The 23,195-nt window shown below is 39.2% G+C and overlaps 1 protein-coding gene across 5 annotated transcripts in view; it reads left to right on the forward strand.

Annotated features, from left to right (window-relative positions):
* Positions 1-863: 863 nt before the first annotated feature.
* Lyst (lysosomal trafficking regulator) overlaps positions 864-23,195 on the forward strand; it is a 161,463-nt gene continuing 139,131 nt past the window's right edge. For 2 of the 5 annotated variants that reach the window (XM_058575029.1, XM_058575028.1), the window contains exons 1-2: positions 3,299-3,368; positions 18,775-18,860. The gene's annotated coding sequence lies outside the window, so the exon portion shown is untranslated. Of the gene's footprint in view, positions 946-1,311; positions 3,369-18,774; positions 18,861-23,195 lie in introns of those variants that run through there. The other 3 variants (XM_046432009.2, XM_046432008.2, XM_046432010.2) reach the window with 3 other exon arrangements.

The raw sequence follows: 23,195 nt of genomic DNA on the forward strand, positions 1-23,195 counted from the left end.
CTAGTTGAACCAACCTAACAGGATTCTAGCTGTAGGCAGGCCAGCATGAACAAGGTGGAGATGAATAATTTTAATTAGATATCAATTAGATTCATGCTAAGCTGCCTTGGCAGGGCTATGTGCTACAGTTGGAGTTTACAAGGAAGAGCACACATGGATCAAGGAGAAGGTTCAAAAGCCTGACTAAAGTTTGGGAAGCAAAGAATCCCTGTCACAGGGTGCACATTGGTGCTGGAACACAAGGGCTGAATTGGCAAATACACTTCTGCTCTGAATTAATGCTACTGTGACTTTGCAAGTCTCCCTGCATTTCTTGAACAAAGCCTAAGGTAACCCCACTACACGGTTTTCCCGCCCCAGAAGAGGCTCGAGATCCCTCGTGGGTAACCCTGCCATCTGTCCGGGCCCCTTCCCCTATTCCCTCTAGACCTGCACCCACGAGCCAGGATAGCAGTCCGCTAGACCGAAAAAGTGGACGCTGCGAAGGTGCCCAAAGCTGCCCTAGCCCAGCCGGCTCTCTTGTGTTCTGAAACAGCCGCCACTCAAGTGCGAGGAAGTGCGGCGCGGGCCACTGCCCCGCCCCGTAGCCAAGCAGCTAGCCCAGGAGCCCGGGAGCCCCGACAGCAGGCCACGCCCCGCGCCTCCAAGCCCCGTCCTCTTGGCCCACTCTCCTCCCTCCCATTGGCTCGAAGGTTCAGCGCGTCAGGCTGGCGACCCCGGCGTGCCCTCCCAGCGGGGGCGGGGCTCGGGGAGGGCGAGGCGGGACCGAGCGCGCAGACGCAGACGAGCGGGTCTGGCCCGGGAGGGCGGGGGAGGAAGGGGTGGTGTGCCCGGTTTCCTGGGTTACCTGCGGGGCGGGGGCGGGGAGTTGGCGGCGGCCAGGCGGCGGCGGCAGCGACTGGGGATTCTCCGGGTAAGGGAGCGCGCGCGGCGGCCCCGGAGCAGGTAAAGGCGGCCGCCGGGAGCCGGGCGCCGGCCACGCCGCGGAAGGCTGGGTCGGACCCCAGCTTGGTCTGGAGGGAAGGCGGCGCTCAGCCCAGGCGGGGGTCGCGGACGGGGTGCCGAGGACGCTGGGGACTCTGCCCGCGCGCCGGCCCGGGCTCCTGGGTCCCGGGCTGCTCCTTGCTCGGGCCCCGGGACGTACCCGCAGCCCCGGACACTAACTTTACTTCCCGCAGGCTGGCGGCGGGCCTGCCCCTCGCCGGGCCGCGGCACCCCCGGGCGCGGACGCGCAGTAGTGCCGGGGGCTGACAGCTCCCGCGCGCCGCCCCGCAGCGCCCCGTCCCGCGGCCGGCCCACCTGTCAGTCCCCGAGCTCCTCAGTCCGCGCGTGCCTGACACCCGCTCCAGGCCACAGCCCTGGTCCGGGGCATCACCGGAGCCGTGGCCGAGCGCCGCTTCGCCCTGCCGGGCTGAGCTGTGAGGGAGACGACCCAGGGAGACTCGGTGCCCGAGTGCAGGCCGGCGGGGCAGCGGGGCGGAGGGCAGGAGCCGGAGCTAGGAAAAGCCGCCTCGGCCCCGGTCCTTACCGGGTTAAACAAAACAAAACATCCCCATATGCTCAGCAGACCGTGCACACACCCAATGACAGCGCCTGGTAGTTGATGGGGTTTGTTTTAAGCGGATAGAAAATTTTAAGGTGTTAAATCTTGTGTTGAATATGCTAGTGTTGAATTTGGGCCAGTGTTTCCTTGAAAATCGAATTCAGCTTGCCTTTTCTTTGGGGTTTGTTTAACCGATTGATAGGACAAACTGAATTGAGTTTTTCTTCCTGAATATTATTGGCTTTTCTGCTCTACTACTTTAAACTTCCACACCCAGAAACCTTATGCTAATAAAGATGTTGACTCTGAGCTTTCATTTTATAGATGTAGTTGATTAATATGGGCAGTCTTAAAGAGCTTTGCAAGTAGCTAGCAACTTGCTTTCTGGTAGCTGTTTGCTATCATCCATATCAATACTGCAAAGATGGGAGGATTTGGAGAAAAGAAGGCTTAAGGAAAAATGAGTTATTGTAATTTAATTTGCATTAAATACTTAAATAATATATAATATGTATGTATTTAGTAAATATTATTGAACAGTACAGTGTGCCAGACACTTTTCTAAATGGAGCTTACATTCTAGCCAGGGGACCTCAGATAATAAAGGAAGAGTATTGCTGTCAGTTGGTGTTAGGAACTATAGGGAAAAAGCAAGGAAGAGGAAAGACAGGAAACGGATTGGGTTGCAATTAGAGGTAGCAAGGAAAGGCCTCCTGGAGAAGATGACTTTTGAATTGGAAGAAAGTGAGAGGTAATTCTTGCCTTCTTTGGGGAAATGGTGTGAAAACAGGGAAAGGCACTTGCAAAAGCCCTGAGGCAGGAGTGGATTTGTTTGTGATTAGAGGGAGCAAAACTAGGAGTCTTAGAATAATGCCAGAGAGGTTAGTCTTAGAATAATGCCAGAGAGGGATGGGAGATCACACTGAGTAAAGCCCGGTAGATTTTTTTTTTTTTTTTTTTTTTTTTTGTAAGGAAGGGAGTCATTCCTTGAATAAAAAAGTGTGCAATCATATTTACCCTTAAAAAGGGTCACTCTAGGGCAGGGTTGGGCAGAAGCAGGCTCAGGGATACCAGACCTGGGACTTGCCATAATCCAGGCCAAAGATGCTGGAGCTTGGATCAGAAGAGAATTAGTGGCAATGGGGAGAAGTTGTTAATTTCTGCATAAATTGAGGGTAGAATGTAAAGGACACTAGAATTTTTTCCTTAGAAAGTAGAAAAGTAGGGTAGATACATATTGAGATGAGGGCTACCAGATATGGAGAAAGTGAGTTTGAGGACAATACAATTAGACCCAAGTGGAGATTATTAGTAGTATACTCTAGTGACTTTGTATTACAGGAATTTTAATGTTACCTTGACTATTCTAAGGGCATAATATTTTTCACCCACAAATTGCCAGCTTTTATTTCATGCTCATTTTCTTTTTGGTTCTTTTGAAGCAACCTAGTCATTCTTTCCCTTAGTGTAGTTTTGTTTTTGTTTGCGTAAACTCAGGCCATGTGTTTTTAGTTTTAGTAGTAGAGAAAACCGTATAATCCAGAATTTTAGAGTACCCTTTTAATGTGTTGCTGTATTTAATCTGAACACCTTCATTTGATTAATCTTTTTCTAGATTATCTTAAGATACATAGCTTAGGTTAAAAAAATTAAGCTCTAGAAATGTTATCAAATGTGGCTTCATTTTGCCATTTGTGAAATTAAGTGGAAATTATCTGGATTTAAAAAAATTTTAATGTATTTTTTTTGTTGTAGGTGGACACAGTACCTTTATTTTATTTTTATGTGGTGTTGAGGATTGAACCCTGTGCTTCATGCGTGCCAGGTGAGCTGCACTCTACCACTGAGCCACAGCTCCAGCCCCAATTACCTGGATTTTTAATACTTTACTAATAAATCAATAATATACAGAGATTATCCCAATTCTTTTGTTTCATTAAAGATGTCTATAAATGGGACATTACATGTTAAATGGAGATTTTTTTAACATCAGATTACACAGTATTGGATCAGTAGAACTCAATTTGTAAAACTTAAGTAAAAATGTATAACTCCTGGAATTTAACGTCTGCCCCTTTCATGAAGAAGCAGAAAATAAGCTAATATTTGGATTTTCAACCCAAGTATATCTTGAAAATATATAAAATGTGTCTGATTTAGTAACTAGTTATAAGTTGGTCTTGGAGTCAAGGGGGATACTATGTTCTTTTTGATGTTACTTTCTTTTGCTACTGTTTCTCACCTGTGTTTGCCCTTGTACCTCTTAACTCCCCTGGTCTTGTTTTTAATAATTGAGAGAGGTCTGATAAACTTTGAATGCTTGTCAAGTCTAACTGCTGGGAAAAAATAAAACACAACAAAGAAACCTAATATCATGGAAGAATAAGACTTAAAATAAATAATATTAATTAATCAAGAAAGGAATCAAATAATTTTCTATAATGCTAGTCATTATTTAATTCAAATGTGATTATTTGAAACTAAAACCCAAAATTGATGAGGAAATGAGAGCTTCTAGCTATTTTAAATAAGTGGAAGATACAGATGAACAGTAGAGTTCTATGCATACTTAGAAATGTTTATGAAACTGCCACTAACTTTTAAGAAATACACAGGTGCTCATAAAATGGATTATTACTTGGCAATTAAGGAAGGCTCTACAGATCATAATGCAACATGGATAAATCTTAAAATAATTATATTATATGGATAAAGACAGGCCAAAAAGGAAAGTACTATATACTCTGTGGTTCCGTCTATAAAATGCTAGAAAATTCAAACTGATCTTCAGTGATAGAGAACATATCAATGGTGACTTGGGTATGGGGTGAGGAGATGTGAGGCAGAAGGGAGGGGGACAGTAGTGCTCCAGGAAGCTTAATGGAGTGCTAGATATGCTCACTAACTTGATTATGATGACAGTTTCATGGGTATGCATGTATGTTGAACTTACCAAATGATATACTTTGAATATATTCATTTTGTTCTGTGCCAATGATACCTTAATAAAGTGGTATTTAAAAGTAGCTCAACCATGAAAAGACACAGAGGAATCTTAAATGATACCACTAAGTGAAAGAAGCCAACCTGAAAAGGCAGCATGCTTTATGATTTCAGCTATATGACATTCTGGAAAAGCAAGACTCTGGAGACAGTGTAAGATCATTGGTTGCCAGGGGTTGAGGGGAGGGAAGAATAATGTGCAAAAAGAGTACAGAGGATTTTAGGGGAGTGAAACTGTCCTGTGAGATGTTAGAATAGTGGACATCTGCCACTGAATGCTTGCCAACTCTTGCTGCATATACGCAGGAAAAGTGACACTTAATGTAGACTGTGGACTTGGGATCAGAATGACCTGTCAGTGTAAGCTTATCAATTGTAACAAATCTACTTCTGTAGTGTGGGACTTCCAAATCCAGGGAGACCATGTGCAGGGACAGGTATATGGGAACTCTACTTTCCACTCAGCTGTGGACCTAAAACAGGTCTAAAAAATAGAGAAGATTTTTGTCAGAAAACTGAAGAATGGCAGATTTTACATTTAAAAATTGAGGAAGATGGAGTTGAAACCGAGAAATTATACATTGGAAATCTTGACAGTGACTGATTCCTAGAAAGATAATGGACAAGATTGCCACATGCTTCATAATTACAAAAGAAAACACTGATTTCTAAGACTTGGAATTCTTTTTTTTTTTTGGTACCAAGGGACACTCAACCACTGAGCCACATCCCCAGACCTATTTTGTATTTTATTTAGAGACAGGATCTCACTAAGCTGCTTAGCACCTCAGTTTTGCTGAGGCTGGCTTTGAACTCGCTATCCTCCTGTCTCAGCCTCCCAAGCCGCTGGGATTATAGGCGTGTGCCATCGTGCCCGGTCTGGAATTCATTTTTAAAGAACAAATCATATTAAACTAACCTCAAGCTCAATTTGCCAAAGGTATAATATCTGATTCTTTGATTCTAGACTGGGTGAATAGTGATGCTGATTATTGTTAATTTTAAAATTACAGATGGAAGAGTGGGGTTGAAGATGTGAAGTTCATCAGTTTTCTTCAGTTTGGTGGAATTAACTTTTGTACTTCCTTTGTTGGAACCAATTAGATAGAATTAAAGTGGGTGGGGGGATTCTGAGCCAAATAAAAACATCTTCATTTAATAAGTATATTTTTAAAAATACTTTTGGTAATGGAGGACAATGGATGGAAGCTTGAACAGGGAGATGTGATTGGTGAAAATTTTTTTCCTAAGGATGGATAAGTCAGGGATACTTTCATGGGTTGAGGCAAGAGGATATTGAAGAGGAACAAAGTTGTAGTCAAACGAGAAGGAAAATAATTAACAAAACATAATCCCAAAGGAAATGGGAGGGGTGGGACCCAGGGGAAAGGGTTGCTCTAGAGAACAGTGGTGCCCCTTCCTAGTTAAGAAGGCAAAGGAAGTAGGGAGTGGATGTAGATAGAGTCAAATGTCCAGGATGTGTCTCCTTTCTCTGTGAAACATGATTATCTCCTGAAACTGAGAAGGAAAACATGGGCTGAGGTATACTTCGGGGAAAAGAAAAGTTACTGTTGTGACTGGGAAGGGGACAGGTTTGAAATGACAAATGTACAAAGAGGCTGTTCAGAATGGTCGAGTTATTGCCTCCACCACTTACCTGCAACAGTGTAGAACCTGAACCTGAATGGGAGCGGAGGGGAAGGTGTGAAGGAGAACTTGGGTGGAGGGGCAGTAACAAGGTTGCCAATTGAAGGGCTGAACCTTGGGCATCCTACTTGATTGGGGAAGAAAAAAGCCAAACCAAGCTGGAGCTGATAAATGTGGTGAATAAAGAGGGTAAAGAATCTCAGTGAGTAAGGAACAGGATTGATGGCAGTATTGGAGTACTAGAGATGAAAAACAGATGTGATGTGAAAGTCCTAATAAGATTCTAGACTTGGAGGTGTTTCAGGTGATAAGTGCCAAAGTACAACTTGGTGATGGTGGGTAGCCAAATTAATGGTGCTGATTACAGCAGCTGTGCTGTCATAAAAAGCTGCAATTTATTGGACACTGTGTACTGGTCACTACACTAAATGTTTTTCATATGTTGTCATACTTAGTTTCATGACAATTCTTTAGGACCATATTAGTATCAGTATTTTACATCTGAGGAAACTGGGTCTTGGTGAGATTAAGGAACTTTCTCCAAAGCACACAACAAGGAAGTACCTGAGTCTGTCTAACTCCAACTCTTGTGGCCAGCTAATAAACCATATTGGCCTTCTGCAAAGAAGGGATTATTGAGGAAGAGGAAGGTGAAGCACTTTAAGTCTACTGTGTTGGGATTAATTGTTCTTAAGGATCATGAAACCCCTGGAATATCAGTTCTTGTGGGGAAAGACATGACAAAATTCATAATAAACAGAGATGATTGACTCAAAGGTCAGTAGGTGCCAATTATAAATATAGCTCTACTATAATATTAATGTTGGATCAAATGGAGTACAATGATTTGTGAGTCACCTGGGAGACCAGGAGAATACTAACTTGTCTTCCTGACTTGGGATCTGGGTGGTATAGTGGTTTATTAAGAAGCAGTAAGATGATCTTCCTGTGTGAAGGTAGAGGCTATAGGGAAGCTTCTTAGCAACAGGGTGAGGGTTCTGAGGGGTAGAGAGTAACAAAATTGGAGGCAGGATGACTCACCTAGTTGTACTTGAAAAATCAGAAAGAATGGATGGGTACATAGAGAAATCATGTAATTTATTGGCCAAACAGGTGCTATTTTGTGAATGAAAGAGTGTCACTAATAGTTGCTCTGGGAGAGCAGGTGTAAACCAGGACTGTCCTGGGCAAATAGAAATGTTTGGTTGTAGTAATGGTCAGTATCCAGAGAGAGAGTACATTGGAAAGGGGCTGTAGATGTTGAGAATGAATAATTGAACCTAAGCTAGAAGGGTATGTATTGCAGCATACTAGCTTAAGATGATCTTCTCTACCACCATGATATTGTCCTGAAATGGTCTGGGTACATCTTTATAAATATCTGGGGATTTCAAGAAATTTCTTAGTTTCATCTGGAGTTGAACATTTGGAAGTGCATCTTGAAACAATAGGAGTGGTAGAGATAGCCAATGGAGAACGAAAAGAAAGAGAATATAGGTGAGGGAGAGAATTGGGAGCCCAGTCCAGCCAGGAAGACAGAGGAAGTGGTCCGAGGAAAACCAAGAAAAGCAGATAAATGTGTATGCACATGGGTTTTGTCATCTCACAAGTCAGGAGAGGAGAGAGTTAAGAAATGGATGGTTAATTATCTCATGCTTCATGTTCCTCAGAGAGGTCAAATCAGATAAGTACTGGAACATGTCTATTGGAACGAATTTGGCAATCAAAAGGTTATTGTTGATCTTGGCCTGAGTAGTTTCAGTAGAGTAGTGTGGGCAAAAGCCAGGCCACAGTGCATGGAGGGGTGAGGTGAATTGAGAAGACAGTTCCTTTATGGACTGCTCTTGAGTAATTTTGAAAGAGGAGGTATCAGCAGGATTTTTTTTTTTTTCTTTTAAAAGGTTGATAGTAAAGAAGCCAGTGGAGATGAAGGGTTAAAAACTAGGAAGGAGCTGGGAATAAAACCAGTAATGTCTAGCCAGTAAATCTGTTATTAAAGAATGAAAGATCAAGATACATTTTAAATTAAGTAAGATAGACTATATAATAGCTAAAATTTATCAAAAACTAGAACCAGCAGGCAGTGTTTTGAAGAAACAGATTCCCAATTGGAAGGGAATGTTGGAAAATTTATGTATAGAGTGTGGACCACTTCTAGGGCTCTATTTTTCTGCACTGTTTTTTCATATAGGCTAGTCATAGCCCACCTGCAAGATTATTGTTGCAATAGATTTGTGATTTTCTAGCTAAGTATAATTAAATATTTTGTTATAACATTTGATTTTTTGCTGGATTCAGCATTTAATAATTTCTGTTTATTTGGCATTAGTGAAGTTAAATCTGTATGCTGTGTCAGTATTATGAACTTTTCCCCCCGATGGTACTGAGGATTAAATCCAGACTTTTATTTTGAGACAAGATCTCACTAATTATTGAGGCTGATCTCAAACTTGCAATCAACCTGCCTCAGTCTCTGAAGTAGCTGAGGTCATAGGCATGCTCCACAGTACCTGGCTAAGTATTATAAACTTTTAAAAAGCAATATGGTATACAAATTTTTTTCCGTTCTCCTCTCCTTAAAATTCATCTGGCCAAAATGTAACTTGCCATAATTTTTATTATTTCTGTAGTTCACTTGTCTTTATCCCTTGGACAGAAGAATAACAATTGCAATTTCATAAATATCATTTCGACAGCATAATTATTACACTGAGCTTGGATGAGTGTGAAATTAAAACAGTGATGAGAACGATTTCCTCATTTATCATATGAATGTGGCCTGTTTGAAAGGGCAACATAACATCTATCAGTTCAGAAAATGCATTCATTGTTATTGCTTCTGGTTGTTCATTCATTGAAGTGCAAAATTCAGTGTATTCTGGCCAATGGCAAAAGGAAGTTTTACTGGTGTAACTTGAAGAACAGCTGCTTATCTTCACAGCTCTTATCCTGCTTTTGATATTTACTTGTCTAGACTTTATTAAACTTCACCGCATTTTGACTTAGAGTTTGTTAAAGATTAAAACCCTTTGCCATTTTCTGAATTTGCTCTTAGTGATGTGTCTGAGGACAGTAATGGTGATAATTATTCTTGAAGTATTTTCTTTTTATACTTTTAGAGAATATTTCTAATGTCGTTGGTTCCTCATTACTAAAATATATTTATTTTCCCAATATCTTATTTTAAAAAGTAGACTACCAGTTTTGCAAAACCTAGTTATGTACACCTTAAGGAAATGTTTAAAGTGTGTAATCATGATCTTGAAGAGATCTTCATGCTTACTACAGTTTCTGAATGTTGTACTGTCATGAAAGTTCACAACCCAAAGAGACATTGGAAGATCATCTAGTTTTTGTTTTTTAAAATTATATATAAGAACAATGGAGGGTCAGAAAGGTTAAGCAACTTGTGTGACATCCTAAAGAGTTTGAGGTAAAACAAAACCGGAAAATCTCTTGTTTTTAGTCTGGTACTTTTTCTACTGTACTACTAATTTCTTAATCATTTTAATCATTCTAATAAAGTAATTCTATAGCCAATGATGCCTGTGCACCATAGAACCCCAGATCCAATGTAGGATCCCTTATGATTCTACCTTGTGTTCTTATGTGTGTCTTCATCTAGATCACAGTGTCAGCGACTACTGTGATGATGCTCACTGTGGTGGGGGGAAGACGAGGGTTGGATTTTAAATGGCTTTACTCAGAAAATGTCATTGATGTCCCTGTCTTTTCTCTGCTCTCCAGAGCCTGTGCTCTTATCCCCTGTCTATTGATCTTCCTGGACAATGAGGAGGCAGTGGGTACCACAGCTGGATCTCAGTTTCACCTTGTTCTTGCCTTTCTCCCTATGAAATGTTTTATAACAATAAATACTTTTCCATGATTGACAACATCAGCTACTTTTTTCTTTCTTTAAAAGGAAACTTATGTATTGTTTCTATGTGATCACAGAAGAATGGGAGAAAACTAGAGTTGTCTATCCTTGCAGATTATACTGAAAGTTATGTGTCTGTGTTCGGTATTTCTAAAACCTACTTTGCAGAGTTTTTCACTGTTAGTAAAATATATCTGAAAAATAATTCATCCTTATAGTGTTGCTATATAAATGATTTTGATTGTTTTCATTTCATGTTTAGGATAAGACTCCAAACTGTTCTTTAGAGGGTATGGAAATGTATCATGTCTATAGTAGATTTTAAAGAACTTTAAAACCATATCTATGAATAATAATCTTTAGCATAGTATGAATAAACATCCAAAAATTTATTGTTGAAGGTTTTTTTAATATAAACAATTGTGATAAGGTGTTTAGATGTTTGTGTAGCACTTTACTTCATTAATACCTTCAGTGCTTGCTGTGGAATGCAGAAAGTCTTTTGTGAATGTGCCTATTTATTTCTCAGAGTCTTAGTTGGGGGAAGATTTCCTAAAGATACTTGAACAGTAAAATGTTTCCTAATGAATTTAGTATTAAATAAATTGTTTGTTGAATTCTTACTGTTTGTGGCCCTAATTTTTTTAAAGTAAAATAAGACCTTATTTCCATAGCAAAAGCAACATGATTAAAATAGTGGAATAGTGTAGAGGATACCCTATGGGGAATTGTAGGGTAATGCAGTGTCTTAAGATGTGGTAGAAGATTTGGAGAGACTTGATGGTGGCACATATTGCATACTCTGATTTTAAGGAATTGAGATCTTATTCCCTACAAATTGGAATGTTATTCGTAATCTCCAGAAATCTGAATTACTTTTTTAGCAATTGTAAGATTTGATTAGATGGAAAACAGAACATAGGTAGGGTGACCAATTAGGAAGTTGTTGGTATTGCAAGTGAAAAGAGGAGGCGAGGGCCTAAGAATGCGTAAGCATAGTAGAGGAGAAGGGCTGGTTTCAAGGTAATGCTGATAATATCTAATAATTACTAATTTTTCTCCAGTCTCCCAGGCACTGTTATGCATTCTGCATGAGTTCTCTCATTGAATTTTAACATTTATGACAAATGCAGGTATTCTGGGGAACCCAGTTGTACAAATAAGAAACTGAGGCTTAGAAAGAGGAAGTCAAGTACCCAAGAACATAAAGTAGTTGATGCAGACATGAACCAGCAAGGTGTCAAGAGGGAGAATTGTCTAGGCCCCAGATGAAGTGCTATCCTGGTTTCTCATCTGAGTGGGTAAAGGCTATAAACTGAAATAGAAGTGAGAAAGGAAGAGTCAATATATAGCATACCAAGAGATTGCTCTAGACTGAATCCTGCTCTGAGACTAAGTAACTCAACGACCTTGGGCAATTGCCTAACCTTTCTGTGCTTCAGTTTCTCAAATGTGAAACAAAAAATAATAGCATTTATGAGATTATTAGAGGATTAAACCAACTATGTATATATAGTGCTTTCAGCAGCACCAGGTGTGTATGCAGTCACTGTGGCTGTTAATTAGATCCTCACCATCATTGTCATTCTGTTAAAATCCAAAGGTCTGCCTTGAGGATGGATGAGCTAGTTAGCATGAAACTTCTATATGTTTCTTGCAACTAGGGTGGAAAGCCAGAGGAGGTGTTCTGTGTGGATGGGCCTTCATGATTCCTTTTAGTGAAGACTCACTAAAACTGCAGTATCTCAGAATTTCTGCCCTTTTGTGGTACTCAGGGTCAACACAAGTTTTCTGAGGTATCTATCTGGTTGCCTGCTTTGTTTTAGGGAAAATGAACCACTTGTTGAAGGGCTTCAGTTTGGTAGATGCTGGTGTGTCTTCCTCTGAATTTCTGTTAAAATTCTGTCTTGCTACCCTGTGCCTGGATTTCCTTTATTTCTTGGCCAGCTTTGTCATACAAGGAGCCAGAGTGGCCTCTTCTTTCCAGACTTTCAAGGCAGCTGGACTGGATAGCTGGGCTTGCGGAAAGGGGAATGGGTACAGGTAGTATTGTTTATTGACTCCCTAAAATATGAAAAAAAAAAAATGGTAGGGACTTTTATGAGGGTCACCCTCTCCTGAAATACTTTTAATACATTTAATTTTTAGTGTTCTTTATTTGAACAGTCCACAGTTCTACAGACATTGAAAGTATTTCATTAAACACATTGGAAAAAGGGAAAATATATTCCACTATTTTTGAGAAGCTTACTTAGGTAAGAAATAATTGTTTTGCTTATAATAAACTAATGTCAGCTTAAATAGCTGTCTTTAGAAAGTAATATCTGGAAAAGAGATCACAGCTGAAAGTGTCACTTTTGCCAGCTATTAAGAGGTTGCAGTATTTACTGAGATGATTTCACTTGCTACTGTTGAGCTAAAAGATAAAATTGACTCTCTGCCTTTATGAAAATATCTGATTTTAAATTATTCATGTTCATTTCTTTATTCATGTCACTTGTGACATGGTGTAAATGATGTTACTTCTAATTTTTGTTTTTTGATTGTTAGTGATGTGTTGTAAAGAACATAAGAGATCTTTGGGAAGGTTGCTCCCTAAGTTTATTATCAATATATATTGAACTCCAGAGAGATGAGATTTAGCATATTTAAGTCCATATCAATCTCCTTTATTTTTAAGAAGACTGATTCAATTGTGGCTTATTCTGATTCAACAGAATTTATTGAGCACTTATTATTCTGTACAGTATTTTGTTTAATTCTCCAAATAACCCTGTAATTTGTAACAGTTTCCATCTTTTTGGCATATAGTATTTCTGAAAAATATTATATCCAGTGGTAATTTTTGAATACTATTGCAATTAAGGAACTGGGAAAACATATGATATTATTTTTAAAAGGAAATTTAAAAGAATTTTTGTCATTTGGTGAGATTAAGACTTGAGTCTTTGGGCATTACCTTTTGATGAGGAAAAATTATACTTTCTTGTTCATTATTATAAAATTTTTCTTGTCTTTTTCTTATTTTCTGTGGAAGCCACAAGGCAGGGTAAAGTGGAAAATACAAGTACTCCCTTGCTCTTATTTTCATTACTGCCTTGGAGACTGAATCATAAAGCTGATGACTGAATCATGAATCCACTGTTCTGAGGGAAGGTTGTTGCAGTGACCCTTTCCTTCCTCCAGGCGGCACTCTCACAGCATGTTCAGCTAGCATTAGCTTTAAATAGAACCATGGAATTGGCCAGTCATTTTATTGGTGTTATATAACCTCCTAGGAGCCACACAGGAACCCTGTGGCTAGACAGTTTATGGAAGAGGAAGCCAAACTTCACACAGCTCTGCATAACTGGCTGGGAAGGGCCGGATTCCCATCTGCTGCCTCTGGGTCCTTTACTGCTTGCTGTCCGATGCTGGTTACGTGCATATTTGTTCAGAAGAGAGTCTTAAACTAATGAAGACAGAACGAATAAGCAGATTAATATATATTTGTTGAAATATTTAATAAATAATAAGCATTGATTGAATTAATGAATTTGTGAAAAATGAAGCTGTAAAAGCCCTTTCCCTTGGCACTGGTATTCTTCAGGAGGAAGCTCAGTGACCTAGGGATCACTTCTTGCCTATTGTTTAGCTTGAGGTTTTTATGTTTGATGTTTCAGTGGATAGTAGATTATGGAAATTAATCACAGAACCAGAACAGAGCTAAGACTTCAAAGTCAACTATCCAGATGTCTGGAGGAAGTTTCATTCAAAAGCAAAGACATTGGTGATGATTTTATTGACAATTTCATTTCTAGAAAGTAAAGGAAATGGTCAGCAGACCTGATACTCTGAACCTAACTTTGACCTACAGTGAGGACTTAATCAGACAAGGGAACATAATGGGAATCCTGAAAGGCCATGCCATTCATTCAGTGAGTGAGTTGAATTGCATGCTTTCTGTTTGCCAGGTGCTATTCTAGATGCTGGGGATCTGGTAGTAAACACAACAGACAAAATCCCTGTCATTTTGGAGCTTTCATTTTAAGAGCTTGTGAAGATGTCCAAACACCTAGCCTTGTGGTTACCTACCTTTCATTTCACTGTAGATACCTACCTGCACAGTTCCACTCAGGATGTAATTATCATCTGGAACTGCTTGTATCCAAAACCCCAACACCCTTCATTTGCATGTTGTCTCTCCTTCATCTCACAGAGATCCAGACTTTCTGGATTACCTGTAGTTTCTCCTTGTCTATCAACATTTGCCTGATCTTGTGTTTGACCATGGGGACTGTTCTGACACCCATCCCTTTGTTCCCTTTCATCCTGCTTCTGCTTCCTCCCCTAGTCTGCCACCTTTGTTGGTAGGCCCAGGCTGCTGAATCCTGCTGAATAACTTAAAGTATCTGAGAAAACTGATACCATCAGAAACTCATGGTTTTCAGCCTATGGTGAGCATTCACGCTGTCAGGCAATCATAGAGTCTTTACCAAACAATTAAAAATAATATGTGGAAGAAAGGGAGAAGTCGAATGGCCAGATGAACTGATTTTAAAATAGTACATGCAGACCAAAGAATGAAGGACATGAAACCAAAATATGTTTGTACAAAACATAAGAAAGGAATACAATCCTAGTCAGATAATAAGTTTTGAAAAAAGGCTTACCTTTATGTTTTATATAGAGAGAATGAAAATGACAAATAAATAGTATATTCTTATTAACAAACTGACCCTTTAATCAGATATAGAGCCTGAATGAAACTCTCAGCTTCTGTTTTCTGTCTTTGACACAAGAGAGTGATCCACACCCAGGCTAATAAAGGCAGAAGTAAGAAAAACAGGTTCACATCTTATGGTCACATTCTGAGAAGATTTGCTAATGTCTTTGCTGAACTGGTAATCCTTGAGTCCTGGTGCATGTGAAAACTTTTAGAAGTCTGTGGAGGGATAAAGTCCTCAAATTAAAAGGAATGTAAATTCTGTAGATTCTAGTGTATTGATGATGCCTCCACAAAAGACTCGAGAGAGCATTGAAAAGATTTGCAAGTATATACAGAAGGAAAAGATGAGCAGTACAGGTTATGTGGGTATTAGACAAGGAGTTCACCCAGGTAGTCCTGTTTCTAGTTTTGACTGGAGTGCTACCCGTACAGGCAGGAGTCTGCTGCAACTGTAGTAGGTACAGATTTCCATGGGGTATTTGACAGTCATTCTATCATTCTGTCCTTGGAGACACACAGGAGAATTAGATCATGGTATGGGCACAGTTATTGAACAGTGAAATTCAGTCTTAGCTTGAACTCATTGGCAGTCCAGTGGGAAATCTCTCACGGGCTGCTGTTTTTGACCCTGTTATAACCCATCAGTTTAACACCTCCTCCCCACTTCTCTCTCTCAGCTCGTGACCTTGCTGTTGATTTCACAAAGAAAACTGGAAGTTCCTGCAAAGAACTTCTTGGTCTTCCCACTGTTAAATATACTCTCCTTGCTACATCTGTACCCATGTATGACATCCTTCTTATTCAGTTAGGTGGACTGTCCCTTCACTTAAATATTGGGTTTTCTTAACTTTGCCTTCATTGTCCTACAATTATCTTTCCTTCTAGTTTTTTATATTTCCTTTCTCTGTTGAAACAACAGGCTATAACTCGGCTTATAATCATGCTCTTGAATCAGTTTTTAAGCAAAAATCCCCTGCCCTCTACCCTCCCTCAAGTTGCCACCCATTTCTTTGCATACTTTATGGCACAACTTCCCAAAAGGGTTGTCTTTGTCTTTATTTCCCGCTCCCCAGAAACCATTCTTTGACAAGATTGTCAGGATTTCCGTGTTCCCATCTTCATCTTCCATAGTGTCTCAGCAATATTTTTTATTCTTGCTCACATCTTCCTGTTCCAAACTTTCTTTATCTGGTTTTCTGGAAGACAGCACTCTCCTGGTTTTTTTCCCTGTCTCTCTTGTTACTTCTCTTTCTCCTGTGCTGGATGGTCCTCTTCTCCCTGACTCAGTCTTGCTCAGCCCAGGCAGGACTCAGTTCTAGAACCAACACTCATCTTCAAGGTTCCTACCATTCATTACAGCATCAGTAGCCACAAAATTCTAGCACAAGAATACTGTCTGCCATGTTAGATGTAGAACAGGCCCATCATCTCAGCAAGTTCTCTTGTATTCTTAAGGAGAAGGGTTTCCAGGAGAACACTGCTTTACTCTTTTCGTATCTTCTGTTCCTGAAAAGTAGGACAGAGTGACTTTTCTCACTCTTTCAAGTCCCTTTTGACTTTTCTTTTTAAATCTTGCATTCAATATCCAGTGCATTAAGCATGCATCTCAGCACCTTAAAACACACATTTCTCAAATACTCATAGAACCCATTTTCTTATTCCACTCAAGGTTTTGCTTAAGTTTCTCCTCTTCAGATCTTCTGAAGCAGCATTCCTCCTACCACTCACTCTGTACCTTACTTTGTTTCACCTTTTCCATAGCACTTAGCACTGTCTGACATTACAATATGTGATGGTGGGGGTTTTTTTTCTTCCTATCTCTACCCCACTAGAATCCATGAGGATAGGGTTTTTGTTTTTGTTTTTGTTCTATACCTAGTGCCTGAAATAATACCTGGCATATAGTAGGTAATCACTAAATATTGCTTGAATTAAATGATTTTTTTTATGGTACTGAGTATTGATCCCAGGTCCTTTTCCATGGTAGGCAAGCATGCCACCACTGAGCTGTATCTCCAGCCCTAAATGACACATTGAAGAATTATCTGATGATATACAACTAGAAGTTGTAACTAATACATTAAGTCAGGGTTTTTTTTTTATTGTTTTATCTGTTCGTATTTTACTAATCATAATATGAAAGAAAGCAAAACTTATCATTTTTCTGAGGTCATTTATTTGATTATAGGCATTTGTTACTATGTCCTTCATTTATGGTAAATGTTAAGAATATAACGATTATAGGAATATTGTTGGGGCAAGTTGTATTAGAAGTGGAAAATTATAGTAATAATGTTTAATTTAAAATTTGGCATTATAACTGTAAAAGGCAAAAAGTTATAAAACAGGGTCTTGGCCTTAAGGAGCTTATGACCTAGTAGTCAGAAAGTTGTATAGATAAGTAACTACAGGGTATCTGTGTCGTTTGGAGACAGGCAAATAGATTTAATGTCCTAAGGACAGCTTTAGTCTATTAAAAATATATGCTTCCCAACTTCCTTAGTATAATATCAGGTGATAAAAACAAGAATGCAGTTGTATGTAAGGAGTGATGGCAGAGCCAAGGAGGCCGTTGCCAACTGCTGGCAGTTAGAATTATGGTCTTGGAAAAAATGAGAACTGCATGGATGCCCAGGCTGGGCTTTACAAAACAGAGATAGGTAAGCCAGGCCAGTTTAAGAGCAGTAGCAAAACTCTTCAACGTTGCCTAGAATATGTCTCTCAATAAGAGAGAAAGTCAGTTCTAGATGGCTATCAGCTTTCCTTTCTAATGGCCACACTGAGGTGGAATCGTTTTAGCATTGCAAGATATATGGCTCTACCTTGTAGTAGTCCAGCTGAGAGGGTGTTAGTAGTCAGAGCAATTAAGGGACTACCATTTTTAGACTCATAATTTGATAATTTCCTCCCCCATGATTTTAGAGTTTATTCCTGATTCAATTAGCTCAGGAAGCAGTGGGAGCAGGCATGGGAAGGGTATTGACTCCATTCCAGAGCTGTCCCACCTGGGCAGTGGAGTGAGAGGCCTGTGCTTTGGTGTCTGTGCTGACGTGGGCTGCACCCACTAGGAAAAGGTGTTTTTCCTAATTCACATTAAAGCCCTGTGCATTCTAACATAGCTCTGTTCCATTTCCTGCCTGCTCCCTTCTCATTTGCCTAGAACAGTGTGTGGTACAGGAGCTCAAGACAGTGCTCCAGAGTTGAGCATTTTAAAACAATTTACAATCACTCTTACCAAAAAAAGAAAAAAAAAAACCCTTGTGATTTAAAATAAACCTGCACAACTATAATAAGTAAACGTTTTTCATATTTCTTCCTAGTAAAAATTATAGAGAAGGGGAGAACAGGCAACCAAAAAGAAGCATCTTTTCGCTATTCCAGAAGTAGGAATTTTTCTTTAGTATTCCAAAAGTAGTTTTTTCTGTACTGTACATGACAAATTAATCCATTTAAGGAATTCAAGGATATGAAATTTGGTGGCAATTAATATTTGTTTGGTTTTAGTTTTTGGAGTTCTCTTATGTCCTCAAACACCTTTCACCCTGAGAAAGAATAATACTGTGGCTATCCATAGGAACATTGAGATGAAGGGGCGAAGACATCTTTCTCAGTAGTATGAAGGTGATAGTCCAGTGTCTTCTAGGTTGTGTGTCAAGAAGACGGCGACTCGTCTGATTATCCTTTATAATCAACTTGTGACTTGCCTGGAGGCTGCAAGGAGTTGGAAGAAGAAGAGGTAGTGAGAGCTATGGTTAAGTTCCTAGCACTGTGTTCTAGGACTCTCTCTTTCAAGATTCAGTACTTGAAGTTAGTTAGGCATTTCTCCCCCCCCCCCCACTGGGTGCACTCTTGAAATTATAAAAAATTCATTGACTATTTTAAACAACATACATAAAGAGGAGCCATTGGTTTTTTAATGTGAGAACTTTATTTGTTAAAATTATTTCTAATTTTCTATTGCCAATAATATGTTTGTCCTATTTTTTTCCCCCATAGGTGAAGCTTTATTCTAAGACTATTTCATCTAGTTTGTGAAGTCAAATTACATTGACTCTAAATGTTAACAAAGTGTTAAAAGACTGGTAAGTAATAAAATAAATATTAGCAGTCAGAAAGACTTGATTCAATCTAAATCTTTGAAATTATGTACTTACATGAATATTAATGAAACCCAAAGTAAAAGCAGCTAAACTTGCCCTTCGTGGAAATGGAGGTATAAATTGTAGTTTTCGTACTGTGGCATGTTATAGGTTGGTGTAAAGGAAGAACATAATGTTGAGAGGGAAAGCCAAAGTACAGACACATATAGTACATATAGGACTTTTTGCATACACTTGTTAAATGGTAAAAGCAATACTGAATACTTTCATAACTGTAAACATGTAAGAAATATAAAAACATGCCATGCAGTGATAAACACTAGCTATAGGGAGGTAGAAGTGTGGGCGCACTTTCCCGTACTAGATTTGACTCTTTTACACACACACACATCCACACCCACACCCACACACACACACAAATTGGTGCGTGCACACACATACCTGAATTTGATGTAATGCTTGATAGATGTGGATGTTGCCTATAACTTCATGTACATATTCTTTGTACTTTTATGAGTATTTGAAATATTAGAAAAAGTTCAAAGAAAATGCAGTGTTTAACTTTTCAGTTGGTGTTCAGAATAGCTGACAGGCTTTCAGTTAAATTTAGCATGGCTTTTAGGAAGAAACGAATATTCATGTGCAAAGTAGAAGTGCCCCTGTCCACCTGCCAGTGTTCTGTTAGTGCTAGCTGACATAGTCAGACTCAAGGGAAAGTTTGTAAATACATTGCTTAGAAGAATTCAGAATTTTTGTAATTTGTAGATAATAGGGATTTATTGTGACAGTGTGGTGACTATAGTTAATGATGGTACATAATCTGGAACAATGTAAAGAGGGTGGATATCAGTGTTCTCACAACATGAAGTAGTACATTTGTTAATTAGCTAGTTTTAACCATTTCTTAGTGTGTATATACTTCAAAATATGCTGTATATGCTAAGTATGATTTTATTTGTCATATTAAAAAGTAAAATAATAGAGAAAAGGGTAAAAATGTCTTGTGTAAAGTTTTTCAAAATGTCTAAATAAGAGGGAGAGAGAAGATGGTGGATTAGAGGAAGGACACACTTCTTAGCACCAGACCTTGGGTGTGGAAGGACTGCACGTCAGTGAAGTGGTTACGGAGGGAGCTCACTGGAACTTAATACTGGACAGCCAAAGAAACCAGAGAGACCCAGAAAGTCAGAAACTTCAAACCTAATGGAAAAACTAATACATTAGGGATGTACCAGCTTGGCTGCTGAGGAGCATGGGGAGCACAGGGAGAGAGGGAAGCGCAGCAGAAGAAGTGGACCTGGAGTGGAGTAGAGAGAGGGGCCCATCTTAATGGACCCAGAGTTGGTGGGGGAATCACCTGGCCCACATGCTGATAGTCTGGCAGGAGCCAGGGTGGCTGGCATGGGAACCATTTATAAGCACCGTGCAGTAGTGAGCACAGACAGGAGATCAGGAACTCATAAAAGAAGTTGCCAGCATCCCTAGCAGTTGCCTGTTATGATCCCCGGAGTGTTCCTGAGCCAGACTGACTGAAACAGGTGCAAAGTCATTGTGCCTGGAATATCCAAGCTCCAGATATCAAAGAAAGAGAGTGCTTCCTTTGTTGCTGGTGCCCCATGAGAGCTATTGGGAAGACACCTGTAGTGGCATTCCAGGGAAGATGCATGGTAACTCACATTCATCACAGTGAAGGTGAAACCTGTGGAGGGTTAGTCCCAATGCCCTAAAAGTGTATTTTACTAGAGGGCCTAGTGATCCAGACACCCAGCAGAGCAGGCATCTTCACAGCAATTTAGGGAGCAAATCTCAGATCCCCACCAACAGAGTTCCAAAGTTCAGCCAGGACTAAACCCCAACTATTGGAACTTCCAATTTAAACTCTGTAGCACCCCACTGTAGGAATACAGAGTTCATCAGCACTCCCTAGTCTGTCCCACTCTACACAGGGAGACAGGAAGCTGAGAGATGCTACAACCAGCTTTGCTTCCTAGTCTTTATAGCTGGAAGCTAGGTGAAGAACACAAATACATTGGACTTGCCATCCCCCAGCCTGTGACCCCAGAGTCAGAACCCAAAAATAAATATAAAGAATGGAAATCCATCTCTGCCAATAGTTTTGACCACTTTAATAGAAATAAGCCCTTTATTTATCATTAAGATTTTTCTTCTTTTTTTCTTATCTTTTTACAAATTCCCATTTTTTTACTTTTTAAAAAGTTTTCACTTTAAATTTTTTTTCAAATATCATTTCATTGTATTTTATTATTTTTTAATTTTTTCCATTCTGTGAGATTTTGTGTGTATGTATTTGTATAGGGGGGTAAGTGTGTTCTTACTGCACATAGGTTTGAAAATATATATATGGAATTTTACTTTAATTGCTTTCTTCTGCACCTGTTTATCATTAAACCTTGATTTGACTTAGGTGAGGTATAATTATATGTGGATTTGAGTTGTTTTTATCTTACATTTGCTTATTTGTTTATGACTTGATTTTTTTGTCCCTCTTATTTCCCCTTCGTCTCTTCCCCCACTAATAGCCAAAATTTCCTTTTCCTTTTCCTTTCTATTTTTTATTCATTTAGTTAATAGTTTATTTCTTTTTCTTCATAGCCAACCTCTGCTATCTCCTGCCTCTCCTTTGTTCACTTTTCAAAATATGTCATACTTTCTCTTGCCTTTCTACCATATTTTCACTTAAGAAGCTATAATCCCACTATTAGAATTATATAATTTGTTGTAATTCCTACCCCATTCACATTGTGATGATTAATATAATTGATGATAGTAGACACCTGTTATTTAATGCCTGATCTAGTTCACAATTTTTTTTTTTATTGTTAAATGCAGACCCCACGATTCCTGAATAGGTGACAATTAGTGTTACAGGTGTCAATGTAGACACTGGTATTTATCTTAAAGCTGTATACCTGTTGCTAACATTAGTGCTATTCCGAGTTCTTCATTTTCTCTAGGAGGGGCTGGAAAGTGGGACAGTTAAGTTTACAGAGTAGAAGCCCTACTGCCAAGCAATACTCACAACTCAGACAAGTGACAGCAAGTCTCACCCCACACACAATCTAGCCTCACCTAATCCTCACCAATACTTCAACATGTGGAATTGGGGATACAAAAACCCCAAACCAACAACCAGTCCTCAAAGAGAAATAACCAGAGAGGGACCTGAGGTCCTACTCTTGGACCATCTTCTCATACATCAAAAACAGAGAAATCCCAGAATAAAAAAGATAGCTACACACAAAAGGCCATGCACATAAAAGAGGAAGGGGAATCCATCTCAATTCTGTACAAGTCTAAGACTTCTGAAAACATCAGGAAACAGGCAAACAAATCTCCCCCCAAATTCACAGTTCCCCAACAGAGGATTCCACAGATATGGAAGTGAGTGAAATTCCAGAAAAAAGATTATTAAAAACTGATTATTAAAATGTTTAATTAAAAGAAGATCTAAAGAATGAGTTAATAGAGCAATTACAAAAAAAAGAAAAAAAAAGAGCAAATACATGATATGAAAGACCATTTCAATTAAGAAATAGAGATATTGAAAAGAAACCAATTCCAACTCTTGGAAATGAAAGACACAATAAATTCAATTTTAAATTCACTTGAAAGCATCACCAACCAATTAGATTGTGTCGAAAATAGAACTTCAGGCCTTGAAGACTGGATATATGAATTTGAATAATCAGTATGCAATAAAGGAAATGAAAAGACCATGATCAAAATATGTAAGAAGTCTGAGACAGCATCAAGAGAACAAACCTGAGAGTCATTGTGATCGAAGAGAATGTGGAGATAGAGGCTAAAGTTATTAAGGATGTTTTCAATGATATGGGAACAGAAAACTTTCCTCATATCAAATGAGATAGACATCTGTATATAGGATGCATATAGGACCCCAAATAGACAAGATCAGAACAGAACCTCTCCAAGACATATCATAATCAAAATACCTAAATAGAAAATAAGGAAAAAATACTAGAAGCTACAAGAGGAAAACATCAGGTCACATGTGGAGGCAAGCCAATAAGGCTTACTTCTTACTCTCAACTCAGGTCCAGGAATTAATGTCATGTATATAATAGAGATTATTGCTGCATTTTTGAATAATGACTGATCTTATTTTATACTTTTATTTTTTCTACTGTTCAGTAATATTAAAAATAATAAGCTGGGCACATGCCTATAATTCCAGTTTTTGGGGAGGCTGAGATAGGAGGATCACAAATTTGGGGCTAGCCTCGGCAATTTAGGCCCTGTCTCAAAAATAGGCCCTGGGAATGTAGCTCAATGATA

The sequence above is a fragment of the Marmota monax genome, unplaced genomic scaffold (assembly GCF_021218885.2).
Source record: "Marmota monax isolate L192 unplaced genomic scaffold, Marmota_monax_Labrador192_F-V1.1 WCK01_AAM20220418_F8-fsc00071, whole genome shotgun sequence".
Lineage (NCBI taxonomy): Eukaryota > Metazoa > Chordata > Mammalia > Rodentia > Sciuridae > Marmota > Marmota monax.